Consider the following 15,957-nt stretch of genomic DNA (forward strand, 5'->3'; position numbering starts at 1 on the left):
CATCCCATTCATCCTTCAAAGTCTTAACTGATTGCCTCCTGGAAGCCTTCAATGATCTTCCCAATGGAATGAGTCGGTCCCCCTCCCCTTATTTAAGAGATGAAAATGTTTATGTCTACTTCACTCTTATTTCCTTCAGTGTTGTTTTAGGATATTGTTTCCATGCTAGTTTCCTTTGCTAAGCTGTAGACAGGCCTTGAAGACAAGAATTATGCCTCTCATTCATAGAACAGGAGATCAGCCAATGTCTATTGTGAAGAAATGATCATCAGAATTTCAAATTATCAGATAGTAATAATTTTCATGTATGGAGCACTTAATACACATAAGTCATCATCTAAAGAACTATACGTGAATTATCTAATTTAATTGTCTTATATCCTTTGTGTCATATTATCATCTCCATATCATAGAGAGATATTTAAGCCACTCGCCTAAAGTCATATACCTCACCGGGCTGTAGACACTTCGGCACTAAGATGCCTATCACTTAGTGAGCCCTAAAGTCTACAAAATAGAAAATACAGCCATCAAATTTGTATAACATAGAATTTTAATTGACTTGCAAGGTTAGTCAATTGAGTATTTCAATGGCCTTCTGATTACGCTTCCTGCCTTTTCCCCTGTTTCTTTTTGTTTGTCCTAGGGGTCTCTTCTCAACAGTGATCCTGTGCTAACTCAAATTAGTTCTTGGACCCCAAACTTCTCAATGGCTTCCATTTCACAAGAGTAAAAGGCAGAATCCTCCTAATGGATTATTAGGCTAAACAAGTTCTCTTCCCACCCCACAACCTCTCCAGCCCTATTTCCTACTCTCCCCTTTGCTCACTCTACTCCAGCCAATTTGTTTCCTTTCTGTTCTACTTGGTGCTTCTGTCCCACAGCCCTTCTTATTTGTTTTCCTCTCTCTGAAACTGTCTTCCCCCCAAATATTCCTCCTCTTTTTCGAATTATTATTTTAAAGGAAATTGCTTAAGCTCCTGACCATGATCGAGTAACTGATTTCAGACTAGCTCATCTTCTTCTTCTTCTTTTTTTTTTTTTTTTAAGATTTTATTTATTTATTTGACACAGAGAGAGCGATCACAAGTAGGCAGAGAGGCAGGCAGAGAGAGAGGGGGAAGCAGGCTCCCTGCTGAGCAGAGAGACCGATGTGGGTCTCGATCCCAGGACCCTGCGATCATGATACAAGCCAAAGGTAGAGGCTTTAACCCACTGAGCCAGCCAGGCACCCCTGGACTAGTTCATCTTCTGTATGTAATTAAGAAAGTGGACAAGATATGTGAGGTCAGGTCATTTTGAGATAATGGAAAAAAACAGCACCAAACTTTAGCACTTGGAAGAAGGGAGCAAGAGGTGAGCTGCCTAGAGAGCTGAATATGAGCAAAGGACAGTAGGCAGGAATCAGAGTTCAGGGCGACTGAAACAGCTGGGATCTGGGCAGGGAGAAATTCCTAGAGGTCTATGTATATGGATGGCGAGGTCCTCTATGAGTCCCTGACTTAGGGGTGGACTATACATGTGCAAAGCATCCAAGGTTTACCAAACATCAGCTATGACGGGCTGGGGATTGGAGCAAATGTAAGAAAGGTTGAGCAGTTCTGGGGGTAAATGTGTGAGTATTTAAACTTAAATTGAAGAAAATTAAATGAAATTTAAAATTCAGTTCTTTAGTCACGCTCAAGTGTTTGATAGCTGCCACCATATTGCACAGTGCATTTTCCTCAATGTAAAAAGTTCTACTGAACAGTGCTGATCTTGAAGATCTACAGTGTAAAATCAGGGAGTCCAAGGTCAATTATAAATTGCTAGACATGTAACAAAAACACTAGTCAGGATCATGTCATCTACAGTAAACTAAAAGCTGTCAAAAGAAACTGATTTGGGCGCCTGGGTGGCTCAGTGGGTTAAAGCTTCTGCCTTTTGCTTAGGTCATGATCCCAGGGTTCTGGGATCGAGCCCTGCATCGGGCTCTCTGCTGAGCAGGGAGCCTGTTTCCCCCTCTCTCTGCCTGCCTCTCTGCCTACTTGTGATCTCTGTCTGTCAAATAAGTAAATAAAATCTTTAAAAAAAAAAAAAAAGAAACAAACTGATTCTAAGATGGACCAAAGTTTGCATGGTAGATAAAAACTTTAAAATATATATGTTTTATAATATATATTCAAAGAATTAAAAATATACTCACTAATCTTTAAAAGGTCCTAACAAATAAGGAGTGCATAAATAAGGAATCTTAGCAGAGAAATGGAAATCATAAAAACAACCACATGGAAATTTTGGAATTATGCAAGACCTAAAGTGAGTCATTCACTGAGGGGCTTGAGATGGTGGAAGAAAGACTCATTGAGGTTGGAGACAGATCAATAAAAATTATCAAAGAGAAAAAAAGTATTAAGGAGAAATGAACAAAGGATCAAGAACCTGTGGAATAGTATCGAACAGTTTAACACATGTGTGATTGGTGTCCCAGAAAAAGAGAGTGAGAAAAGACACAAATATCTTAATCAAGAGTGGCCAAGAACATCCCAAAACTTTTTTTAAAAAAGATTTTATTTATTTATTTGACAGAGAGAGATCACAAGTAGGCAGAGAGGCAGGCAGAGGTTGAAGGGGAAGCAGGCTCCCTGCTGAGCAGAGAGCCCAATGCGGGGCTCAATCCCAGGACCCTGAGATCATGACCTGAGCCAAAGGTAGAGGCTTAACTCACTGAGCCACCCCAAAATTGACTTATAACTCCAAGAAGTTAAAGATAAAGAAGATAAAGATAAAGAAAGATATTATTTTTAAAGATAGAGAAAACCCCAACAGGTATATCATAGTAAAACCACAGAACACTAAACATAAAGACAAAATCTTAGAAGCAGTTAGAGAAAAAAGACAGTACATACAGGTGCACAAAATTAAGAATTGTTGATTTTTCATCAGAAACAATAGAGGCTAGAAGACAATAAAACAGCATCTTTAAAGTGTTGGATGAAAAATTGTGTCCATCTGGAATCCTATATTGAACAAAAATATTCTTCAGAATCAAAGGTCAAATAAAGACATTTTCAGAAAAACAAAATCTGAGAATATTAGTCATTGGAAGACCTGAACTACAAAGGATGTCCTTTAGTCCTTAAGGAAATAATGCCAGACAGAAACTACAGAAAGAAGGAAAAGTACCAGAAATAATAATAATTGAATAAGCCAGTTTTGACATCTTCATATAATGAACTGACACTCAGTAATAAAAAATAGTAACTACGAGTAAGTGCAGTAACATGGATTAAGGTGACTCAAAGAAGCCACACACAAAAATGTCATATTGTATTATTCCTGTTATATGACATTCTAAAATAGGAAAATCTAGCAATATAGTGATATAAATAATATCTCTGGTACCTTGCCATGGGGGTTTGACATTGACTCTCAAAGAGTAAGTGGGAACTTACTAGGGAGATGGAAATTTTCTATAGCTTGATTAGGTAGTAAATGAATATATTAGTTAAAAGGCATCATTCTGCACACTTATAATATGTGAATTTTACAACCAATAAAGGACGGCTTAATAAGGTGGGTTAAAATAGTTTTAAATTACCTTTTCTATGGGACTTTGCCTGAGCACCATCCCCCTCTTTTTTTAAAAAAGAGTTTACTTATTTATTTGACAGAGAGAGATCACAAGCAGAGAGGGGGAAGCAGGCTTCCCGCTAAGCAGAGAGCCCGATGCAGGGCTCGATCCCAGGACCCTGAGATCATGACCTGAGGTGAAGGCAGAGACTTTAACCCACTGAGCCACCCAGGCGCCCCCTGAGGACCCTTTTTAAATTGCTCCCTTCCATTAGTTTTCTCCATAGTATGAATCACTAACACAGTAGATACATTTTTAAAATTTAAATTAAATTAAATTTAGTGTTTTTATGTATAGTTTTAAGTATAGTTTTGTTGTATAGTTGTAAGTATAGTTGAACACTATATATTTTGTTTATCTTGTTTTATCTTCCCTTCTAGAACAGAGCTGCCAGGTGGGCTATGACTCGGCTTCTTTCTTTCATTGCTGTGAACATTGCTAACAACAATACTTGGGGCTACCGGCCCAGTTCATGCGACATCCATAAATAAATAAATACACATATGAACAAATGAGGGAATGAATTGACTTTCTTCACAGGTATCAAAAGTAAGACTGAGTACATAAGCTAAAATACTGCTACGCTGCGTGTCCTGAAACTCAAGACACCAGATTTTAATCTAACTCAAAATGAGGAGGCAAGAAACACAAACGAAGAAGGGATTACATGTAGACTAAACACATGTATCGGTAGCTGTCATGCCATGTGACTTTCTTGACCTGTGCTCTCCATAGATGAACTATGGATGTTTACAAACAGTACAACCTCAGATGTTTTTCTGTACTTTACCCACTAGAAGATAGAGGTGTATATAAACAGGGAATGAGGATAACAAAGGGGAGGGAAGTGGTTGTAAGAGAGGGAAGGGAGGTGAGAGACGGGGTGGGTGGTCTGCTGTTGATCATCCCCAAACCCACCACCTCAAGGTTTCTTTCTGGTTTGGTTTTGTTTTGTTTTCAGGGAATTAGTTAAGGGTAAAGTTTCTTTAGTGTATAGATCTTGGACATCTGGGCCTGGCCCATCTCTGGCTACCAACAAGTGCTGAGAAGCACTTTGTTTTTAAGATATATTTATTTATTTGAGAGAGAGGGAGCACAGTGGGGTGAGGCAGAGGGAGAAGAAGAGTCCCAAGCAGATTCCATCCCAAGCACAGAGCCCAACTCGGGGCTCAATACCAAGACCCTGAGATCTCAACCTGGGCTAAAACCAAGAGTTGGAAGCTCAACCGACGGTGCCACCCAGGACCCCGCTGCTAGCTCTTATGATGGACATAATACTGGAATACAAATTTGACCTCGGTTCCAAAGATTTAGGCACCTCATTTAGTCTCAAATTTCAGACAAGTGAAAAAAACCCACCTAGCTCTCTTCTTATTGAAAGGTCTATTTTATGGAAGATATTTACCATGCAGAGAGAGAGAGTTCTCCTTCAAGGTAGGGAAAGTTTAGGAGGGGGTGTACGTAAAGTATCACATCCTGCACCGTTCCAAAGAAAAGAATACATTGGGTTCCTAGTTCCAGGTAAGGGCATGTTTATTTCATAGTTGATAAAATAAGATTCCAACATGCAGTGCCATCTGGATGGCTCCAACGGCCATGACCTCAGTGCCACCACCTCCAAGGTGAACTCCAGCTTCACTCTGCTCTGACTTCCACTGCACTCAGATCGCATAGCACACATTCCAGCACCAGACCATGGTCTGCCCTGTCATCGGCCAATACTGCAGTTCCTATACCCACTCCCACATGAATATCAGTCTCTCCAGCTCCAAAGTTCAGAAAACAGGTACCTTGTCTCCTCCTTTATGCTTATCATTAAACAACAGCAACACATTTCCTCTCTTCCTTTTTACCCTTCGTTCCCCCTGACCACCACTCCTATCCCTCCCCCTATTAGAGAGCTAGTGCTCAAAGAAACTGGAGATTGGCACCCAGGGTCTTGGAATAGAGGGGAATATTCATACTTCTTATTCCATGTCCCTCTGATTACTAGAATTAGAATTCCCAGCAGTCAGCCCTTTCAATGGAAAGGAGAGGAATCTGAGAGCATTCTTGAGGCAGTAGTGAAAGTAGGAGAGAAGAAAGATATTTTGTAAGAGATCTTTGTGTCTGAATAGAGTGATGGGGAAGGGGGCCTGGAAAGGGGAGCCAAGGTGAGGCAGAGTGGAAAGAGGATGAGCGCGGGAGTGAAAATAAACATGAAGATCTGAGAAAAGGAAGAGGGAGAAGAAATTCACCTGAGGGAATATTTAAGATTTAACAGGGAGCTCCTGGGTTGGGGGGTGTAGGAGGTGGAGAAGATGAACCTATAGGTGCTTTGAACCCAAGCCAAGAAAACTGAGTAACAAGAGACCATGCATTTGTGACTGTTTCGACATTTTGCAGCTTTGGGCAGCATGAGGGAATTTCAGGGTTTCATGTTGCTTGTGTATGGAGTTATTTTGATGCGATAGCAATAGATGTGATGGACAAGCAATTACCAAGACAGCAGGTGTGTGGGTGTGTGTACGCACACGTGCACACACACGCACACGTATGCTGCATTTGGAGACCTTTCAGGAGGTCTTCTCTTCTCCTGCCAACTTTGGCTCTGTATGTGAAGTGAGGATCTGTCTCCTCCCCTACTATCACAACTGCAGAAGGTGATGGTTCCACTTCCAGGTGAACCTCAGACCACCCAAGATGAATTGCTCTTAGTCCCCTGTCCCCAACTGTCAAGTTTCCAAAGAGACTTTCTGATGGAGAGATTATCTTCTCGTCAACCCCCACAAACAGGTGTAGAGGATTTCTGTCTGAGTAGAAAGCACACAACGCATCTTGCATCGGTTGTAAAGACCAGTACAATACTTAGCAAAGCAGCGCTACTGAAAGCTATTTTTATCTGAGATCAAAAGGCCAAGCCACTGTGATGGAGGAGGCCATAACCAATCTCCAAGCTTATCTTGTGTCACTTTCTGCAGCTCAGGCCCTCCAGCCGCACTGGCCTCTTGCTGTTTCTCAAACACAACCTCTGCATCTGCTCTCTGCTTGAAGCTTCTGCCCCAGCCCTCCAGGGTTTTGGCTTCTGAGACCTCCATATCTAAAGTGTTTCCTACCCTGCATCACCCACTTTCAGCTTCCTTAAGGCACTCACCACTCTTGATGTAATCTAGTATCTATTTAGTTATTTGTCTGATTTGTGTCTTTATCATTAGAGTGCAAGCTCCATGAGAACAAGGACCTAGCCCACCTTTTCCAGCACTGAAAACACGGTCTGGTACACAAAAAGTATTCAAAAAATTCTCACGGGATAAATAAACATGCCCGTTGGTATAGTATTTGTATTTTTTATGTTACGTAGAGGGTATTTTTTCTGCACTGGGTACTGATTCAGCAGACTCTCCCAGGTCTACTATTCTATTCAATGATGGGGACAATTTTTGAAAGACAAAAGAATGAGGAGACAAGTTAGCTGTTAAGGATCCAGCGAAACAGCAATGGTTTTCATAAAGAAGCAAATGTCTGTGGTTCACTTTTGTTGTGTGGTCATAAGAAGTCTCTAAGGCCCCCACATGAGTTCAAATCTCTTTTCTTTACTGGGTAGACTGTATCTTATTATGAGGCACACACTAGAATTTACAGGCAGAGAGAACTTGGCTCTCTTTGACTTATTCCTGTAGTTTTTGTTTGTGACCAGTATGACTCTCCTTGGAGGACAGTTAAGGGCTGGGAGCATGGGTGCTGCAGAGGGCATCTGGCCTGTTTGCAAAAGGAACAATTACCACCTCAGCTTTTCAAGGCTCCTCCACTTGCTTTGATTCCTTGCCCATAAGCTGCTCCAGGCAGCAGTTTGCGCTCAGTAGGGTCCCAGCTTGGGTTCTCATGTAGAGAAGGTGTGAAAACCTTTTTTTCTCTGTGGGAGCCCACACTTAGCCAGCTTTGGAGCCCAGAGCTACTGAGTCAGGGCTGACCCAAAGCTGAGTTGTGAAGGGTCAGCCAATCTTCCAATCTTTTCTATCCCTTGTCTTCACAACTGCATTTCCATGCCTCGATCGCTTCCCTTGGCCCTTCGCAGATCCCTGTTTAGATTAAGGGACCCCGAGGGCATGGCTTAGCCAGCCTGCCTTGTCCAGTCCAGCCCAGCCTTGTCCAGCCCAGCCCACCTCTCTCTCCACCCCCTAGCCTCCGTCCAGGGTGCACCCCTCTCCACCAAAGAGTTGCTTCTGGGAGGTACAATGCGAGGAGGGATACTGGGGTGACAGAGATAGAGATTCCTGACCACTTCTTTTCATCTTTATGAATGGCAGTTCTGGGCAAGTCACTCCTTTCTGAGACTTAGTTTATTTCTTTGTAAATCTATGATTAATTCCCCAGTTTATCTAGCTCAGAGCATCTCTAGGTTCAAAAGAGATAACGGATGGTGTATACACTTAAAATCTTACCCTACTTTCTAAACTGAGAAGATCACCCTAGAACTGCTTAGAAGTAAATGGTTCACAGCTCTTTAGGAGCTAGTCTGGACAACACAGATTGATCTACAGAATAAATAAACTCAGTTGATAGTCAGCTCTTCATGGCCAAAAGTGGCTTTAAGGGTTATACCAGTTAGGTAATGTATTTTCATTAACATCCAATCTCTTCAAGTAAATGCAATCTTAGGGGGAAATCATTTAAGGTGAAGATTTCAGGTGTCAGGCTGACCTCTAGAGGCAATACCTTGAGGGAAAAGTGGCAGGTAAACACTCAAGTCCTAGTTTTGATCACTGTCCTCTTAGCCTCTACACAAAGCATGCAAAGTCTCCTGTAACTTGGACACACCAACGATGGTCTCAGAACTTACCATCATCTTTACACAACTAGTTACTTCACAACTCTTGCCTCATCAAAACGATGTTTTTCTCTTGGCTTGCTTTCTCTTTCAAGTACCCCAACTACAAATTGCAAAGACCAGGTGGACCTGGGCAACCCTCAAACAGAAGTCGCGTCATCTGGCTTTGGCAACTTCCTCTCCTCTGTGACTGTGGGAACAGAAATAAAGACTCACAGACTGTCGGAGTAGATGGGAACTTAGAGGTCAGTGGGCCTGGCCTCTCTCAATGTTGCCAGTCAATTGAAATGCCTAGAGAATACCTACTCAGTGCCAGACCCATTCTAATGGGTCCTCGCGAGGGTAGGATCAAGGTGCCGAGCAGGACACTGTGGCTAATCCTGTGGAGAAAGTCAGGCAGGCAGACAAGAGGTTGGGATGCACAGATAAATACTGTGAGGTTGAATGCCCAGATTCATGTGTGGACTATCTCCCAAAGTGGGGGAATCAGAAAAGGCTTTTTAGGGGAGGTGGTTTTTTTGTTTGTTTTGTTTTGTTTTGTTTTTTTTAAGTAAGCTCCAGGCCCAGTGCAGAACCCAGTGCAGGGCTTGAATCCAGGACCTTGAGATCAAAACCTGAGCTCAGATCGAGAGTCAGATGCTCAACTGACTGAGCCACCCAGGCACCCCAGGAAAAGAGGAGTCGTGGAGGAAGAAAAGGAGTAGACCAGAAGAGGATCAAAGGGCTGAAGAAGTTCTAGGAAAAGAGGTGGGAAGAAGAAAAGGAGAGATGGAAAGGGCAAGATGAAGGAATGGGAGAAGACCAGGTAGGATCGGGGGGAGGTGACTGAGCTCAGGACCCATTGAGGGAGCTGCCAGGAGCCCCCCTGCTGCATCGTGAAGGCCCCGTGGGAACAGCAACAGGTGAGTCTGGAGCAATAAGCAGTGGCCAGATCTGAAGGAAACTTCTGGTCACTGTGAAGGAGGCAGGAAGGTAAGACTTTATCCCAAATGTGACAATGTGACTCTGAAGGTCTTAAACAGTACAGTGAATTCTACGATTTCTCCAGTGGTTTCCCACCGCCAACAGACAGCTCATTCCACTGGGAGGTATGTCAGCTTGTTAGTAAAATATGTGTTCCAGTCAAGTCCAAGGATGCCATCCATAAGAACCTGGGAGAGGGGCTGTCCTCCCTAGTCCGCTGGCTCTTCCGCTTGCAGTGGTCTCAATACTGGGAGAAGTTTTCTTACCCCACCACGTCCCACACTTCCTCCTCTTCAGGGTTCACAAACCTGATTCCTTCTACCTCTGTTCATAGACATAGAAGAGCTCTCCTTGGAAGCAGGGGGCTTGGAAATCCCAGCTTTTCCACTCTTGCTTCTCTAAGAAAGTGAGTTGTCTACACCATAGATGTTCAAACAGCCCTCTGGGCACAGATGAAGCAGATGAGTCCTCTCCTAGTGGCAGTGGAGTGGTTTGTACAGACACAGAGTTGTAACATTCCATTTCTGGCATTGCTTCTTTGGTTAGCTAGCTCTCCCACTGCTGCGCAGCTGACAGACCACTTTCTCTTCATTCTCGCCTGTTCTCCCAGGAACATACTCTTTTTATGGTGCTCCGTTTTGTTAAACTTCACATATAACTATTCAATTTCTTCTTACAGCTCCTTTCTCTGAAGGTAGGTACACCTTAACTGAGATGCCTTAACGCTCTCCGGCAGCATTGCATAATAGTAAGAACAGTCTTCAGAGTCAGAAAGACCTGATTTTGGGCCGTCTGGGTGGCTCAGTGGGTTAAGCCTCTGCCTTCAGCTTGGGTCATGGTCTCAGGGTCCTGGGATCGAGCCCCACATGGGGCTCTCTGCTCAGCAGGGAGCCTACTTCCCCCCCCCTCTCTCTCTGCCTCCCTCTCTGCCTACTTCTGATCTCTGTCTGTCAAATAAATAAATAAATAACATCTTTAAAAAAATAATAAGAAAGAAAGAAAGATCTGAGTTTGAAATTTGGCTCAGCCGATTTATAACTGTGGGATTTAGGAAAGTGACCCAGCCTGTTGGAGCTTTGGTTTCTTCATCTGTATAATGCTGAACGATGAAGAGCTGACTTCGTTTAGGTCATGTCCTCCATACAAAGCAGGCATTGGCTTGCAAGAACCAGTGGCTATTAACGATCAAAACAACAATGGTAACGACGATGACCACCTGACTCTTCTACGTCTAACTGAATGCCCTGGGTCGACTGCCTTACTCAAAGTCTCGGTTTTCCCGTCTCTGACACGAGGATGACAGCAATTATTTGGTAGAGCTGTTTGAAGATCCAGTGTGATAAAGATGTGCAAAGCACACAGGAGGCCCTCGAACACAGGTATGTGCTCTTTGCCCTGCAGGGGACCTCTTTCCTTTCAGCCAGCCACCATCAGACACCCTTCCCTCCATCTCGGGTGTTCCTGTCAAGGGCCACAGGCTCTTTCTGGGCAAACAGCCTCTGAGAAGATGAGGCTCTCCTTTCTGTTTGCCTAAAATCAGAGTCATTTTTCTGTCCCTGGTTGTTCTCATGTTGTCTCTTTCTGGCCTGAATTGCGGGTTCCACACCCCTTCTTAGGATCAGAATGGGGCGGGATAAAAAAAAAGTGTGTTGTGTCCTAAAACCTATCACCTGTGAATGTGACCTTATTTGGAAATTGGATCTTTACAGATTTAAACAAGTTGTTTTGATAGGAGGAGAAGAGAGCACCATTCTGAGACAAAGACAAAGGAGACAGTCCCTGAAGACAGAGAGAGAGACTGGAGATTTGCTGTCACAAGCCAAGGAATCTGGGACTACAGAAATCGGAAGAGGTGAAGAAGGGCCCTTCCCTAGGGGTTTGAATGAAGCATGGCTGACACCTTGATTTGAGACATCTGGTCTCCAGAATTGCAACAGAATGTGTATTTATCATGTCCAGCCACCCGGTTTGTGGTCCTTTGTTACAGCGGTCACGGGAAGCTGATGCCCTGACCCCCCCTGCTAGTTAGAGTCCACTTGAGTGTGAGGTTTACTAACGTGTGAAACGAACATTCTCAAAGTCCACCTTTAGAACTGACAAGTTGTTTACCCCAACTGGGGGTGATGTATTATGTGCTTATGTGTAGAATAAAATGGATAGAAAGGAGCACGGCTAGTCTGATCAAGAAGGGGAAAGAAGGGGCACCTAGATGGCTCAGTGGGTTAAAACCTCTGCCTTCAGCTCAGGTCATGATCTCCGGGTCCTGGGATCGAGTCCCGCATCAAGCTCTCAGCTTAGCAGGGAGCCTGTTTCCTCCTCTCTCTCCCTCTCTCTCTGCCTGCCTCTCTGCCTACTTGTGATCTCTGTCAAAAAAATAAATAAAATCTTTAAAAAAAAAATAAAAAGAAGAAAGAAAAAGAACCACTGAGAAGACTCAAATCTCCACCCTGTTAATGAATAAGACAAAGCAACTTGGAAAAGTGGAGAAGGTCTGAAGTCAGGGTCAGGTGGGAAGAGTCACGTGGCCACCACTCACAGGTTTAAGGGGGCTGGCATATTTGTGCTGATTTAATCTATGATTTTAGCTTATCAAGGGATAAGGTTGACAGACTAAAAATTAGCCACAGGGTACAACTTTACTCTTGGCTTCACAGAGGACTAAAGACATAAAGTAAGGCGCCGTGTCAGAACTTGCAGAGCGGTGTGAAACACTGTGGTTTGAACAAAGCCGAGTTGGCCTGAGTATGAATTACAGGAAGAAAGGAAGGAAGAAAAAGAAAGAGCTCTGGGCTATTTATTCCTTTTCTATGGGACACATTGAAGAAAAGATTTGTCACATGTCACAGACCCAGCTGGAGGACGTGGGGCCAGACAGGGCACAAGGGACATGAGTCACAGCTCCCAAATTTCAGAAACTCCGTTATGTGGGAGCCCAGAAAAAGGTTCCCCACTATTCTGATGGAGTGCCTTTGGTTTGGGGGTTGCATGAGCTTTAGCCAACTGTTGTGCAGGTCTTAGGACATAGAGCCAGTGATGATGGCCTTGGACTCATGCAGCTGGTGTTTTAGGAAACTGGTTGATGTTATATTAATGGGGTGATCAGATCTGATAGGGCTGGGTAGCTTTTGACTCAGTTTAAGACTACAGTGGACTTCCAGCTGCCTAGCATGTGTTCCTCCCTTGTTTCTGGGAACTGTGTTCTTTTTTTTTTTTAATGAATTAATTAATTTATTTTTTAAGATTTTATTTATTTATTTGACAGACCGAGATCTCAAGTAGGCAGAGAGGCAGGCAGAGAGAGAGAGGGGGAAGCAGGCTCCCTGCTGAGCAGAGAGCCCGATGCAGGGCTCGATCCCAGGACCCTGGGATCATGACCTGAGCCGAAGGCAGAGGCTTTAGCCCACTGAGCCACACAGGCGCCCCTGGGAACCGTGTTCTGATGTTCCTTTGGAGACTCAACCTTTCTCTCTTCTCAGTTCCTGCTACTAGGGGCAGGTACACGGCCATGTGACATCCAATCAGCATATTCCATTATTGTGGCCCCACAGTAACTGGTTTAAGAATGGGCACGTATCAGCCCCAAGGACCTTTTATAAAAACTATTAAGGACAAGATGCAGTCATTTGGGTCACTGAGAGAAGAGGTTGAGCACTGGAAGCCGCTGGGAGCCATTTTGGTACCATGTTGGAAGAGCCAATCTGAGTGAGCCAAGGGATGGAGAGAGAGAGTCCTGATGAGATGGAACCCTTACATCTGGCTATGCCTAAAGCTCTTTTTTGTCACATGAACAAACGCATCCAGGCTTTTGTTTTCTTAGGCCACTAGAAGTTAGGTTTCTTGAAAACCTAAAGAGTTCTGGCTAGTACATGGACGAGGCACAGTAGGACCACAGAAAATGTCACCAAAATTTATAGAAGACAGAATATACAAGACATAATGTGTGGCACATTGCACCAGAAGGCTTGTAAGCTAAAGATATGGTCATAGGAATAGCTCTGAGTATTTTTCGAGTACTTTTGAGTACTTAACAAGTATTATTTTTGAGTACTTAAGAGTATTTCCAAACATAAAATGATGGTACTACTCTTTTAAATCCTTCTGGGATTAGGGAATAAAACAAAGTCCAAAAAACAGTAATCTGAATTTTTCTTGTCGTAATATGGCATCGAAATCATCATAAAAAGATCATCCTAAAGGCAAGAGTTGTGGGTTTCTTCTGGACTCTGTTCTCGGGCTACTTCCTTGTCCTGGTTTTTCTGTGGGACTGCCCTGTTTTATAATGGAGAGTGCCCTATTCCCAGAACCACCTCTGTCCCTGGCAAACCGGGGTGGTCTCTCATGCTGTACCTTGGGGAAGCTCCAGGTTTTCATAAAGGACTACACTGCTCACCACAAAAGGAGAAGGCAGGCAAGCAACCTCTTCTTCTCCAGTCAGAGCAATTTCTCTTTTGTATGTTCAAAAAAGCAGAGTCTCTACCTAATATTTGGGGGGGGGGTGGTGGAGGGAAACCCTCTCTTTGTGGGACCTCCATTTAGAATTCCATGATTTAATTTTATTTGTTACGAGACAAATGGCTCTTACAGACCAGTGTTTCCTGCACCTGGCTGGTCACAGCAATCACCTGGGGAATTTTAAACCAACACACATTCCTGTCTACCACACCTGGAGATTCCAACTCAGCCAGAATCAAGTGGAGTCAGAGATCTGTATTTTTTTTTTTAAATCTTTGCAGGTGACATACCTATAAATTATTCACAAATGTTGGTATGTTAAGTATCATTAATAATAAATCACTTTCCACACACCTCACAAATGGCCAAGACAGACCATTGTTTGCGGTAGGTTCCATTACACCTCAAACTTTCCATGCGTCAGGAGGGCTTGTTCAAACAGCTAGGTGGACCCCACCTGCAGGCTTTTTCTCTCTCAAGGAGGGCTGAGGCAGGACAGGGAATTCGAATTTCTGAGACGCTCACTCCGCGGTAGGCATCATCACTGTAGAACATAATGAGTTGAGGGTCTTATCTGGTCTCTTCTGTCTTCGTAATTATTATAAAACACCCCTTTCACCTCCCCCTAGCATAGTCCTAAGTAAATTATTGATGAGTCAATGTGTGGATAAATGTGTTATAGGCCTCAATGACAGAGACCTTTCCACTAACTTTCTAAAGAATATTGTGACCTATATCCCTTAGCATGTAAGAAAGGTTTCTGTTGGTTATCTAAGGAATATTGTCTCAAGGGACCTCTGCTGAGGACAGGGTGGGAACAACAGGATTTCCTGCTCTGGGCTTTCGGGGCTTTGTGCTGAATACAATGAGGTAACTGCCACGTTCTGTCCTGAGGCCTCCAGACACGCATACTGGACTCTCCCCAAGACTCCATTTTGCTTGTTTGTCACTTTCTAAAGCTGGTGGATTTGCTTTTCACCCACCAATTCCTTTCTGTCTTTAGCTTGTCACTATATTTAAATTTTTGAACTGATTGGCTGGGACATTACCTAAACATATTTTGGTTGCCATGCCTCTTTATTTCTGTGGAGAAACGTGTCATTATCCCTCTGGAAGCCCAAGAAGGATTGCTCCAATCTCCGCTTAGGCTGTGCAGGGGCCACCCTCATCAGTCCTGCATCCTTTGGCTTGTGTCTGTCCTCTCTTGGTGCTGGGACAGCTGAGGGCACCTTGGCACTGTCTTCCCACCCATCTTCATCAGTGCGAGAAATGGTTCTTGTACTACAGAGCCCTATGTAGGGCCACAATCTGGATCTCAACCCAGACACAACCCAAACAAAGTTAGAACAACAACGACAAAAAGCCACTGACCATTATTAGCTTCTGATACAGGAGTACACTGTCCAAGTTCTGCAAGAACACTCAGATGGTATTTAAGTGGCTTTGTAACTTGTATGTAACTACTTGAAATAAGAAACAGCACCCCAAAAAACACAAATAATAATAATATAATAATAATAATAATAATAATAATAGAATTTAAAGTTTCCCTCTCTCTTTTAAAAGAGTGCGTGATGATATTTCAAACAGATGGTTCTTTAGTTGGTATACAGTCTAGTTACCCCAGAAAACAAGATATGTGCCCAAATGCAAGAAACAGAGGACCATCCCAGCTCCTCCCTGGAAAGAGGGTTTGCTTTTGGTCAGAGTGTATAATTATGGAGAAATAATCAGTTCTGCAACATCAGCCTCACTAAATGGCTAAGTCTGTGGCAATGAACGAAAGCAGGCTTCTCTGCCCATTATGAAGGCAGTAAGCGTGGGTCTCAGCTCCGAAGGTGACTACTCAGCAACTAAAAGAAGACTACTAAAAGAAGTAGTCTTTTACTAGTCTACAACGTTAACAGCATGATGGAAACGCTGACTTTCCACCCAAACCATGGTGGTAGAAACGCTTGCCAGTGTAGAGTTGTTCCCTAGTACAAAGTGGTCTGAGAGGCTTGGCTATGTGCACCCTGGAAGGTTCTGAAACGCTTTGGTGTTGTAATGACACTTGTGTTTCAGGAAACACCTCTGAGCTGGGCTGACAGGAAAATATCATGTTAGGTAACAACAAATAAAA

General features: G+C 43.4%; 1 protein-coding gene across 2 annotated transcripts in view; it reads right to left on the reverse strand.

Annotated features, from left to right (window-relative positions):
* The window catches only part of NEDD9 (neural precursor cell expressed, developmentally down-regulated 9), a 187,595-nt gene that overhangs the window by 150,292 nt on the left and 21,346 nt on the right, over positions 1-15,957 (reverse strand). Inside the window, exon 2 of one of the 2 annotated variants that reach the window (XM_059399438.1) lies at positions 14,190-14,379. The exons of the other annotated variant lie outside the window; for it this stretch is intronic. The gene's annotated coding sequence lies outside the window, so the exon portion shown is untranslated. The remainder of the gene's footprint in view (positions 1-14,189; positions 14,380-15,957) is intronic. 2 annotated transcript variants of the gene reach the window in all.

Source organism: Mustela nigripes, chromosome 5 (genome assembly GCF_022355385.1).
Source record: "Mustela nigripes isolate SB6536 chromosome 5, MUSNIG.SB6536, whole genome shotgun sequence".
Taxonomy (NCBI): domain Eukaryota; kingdom Metazoa; phylum Chordata; class Mammalia; order Carnivora; family Mustelidae; genus Mustela; species Mustela nigripes.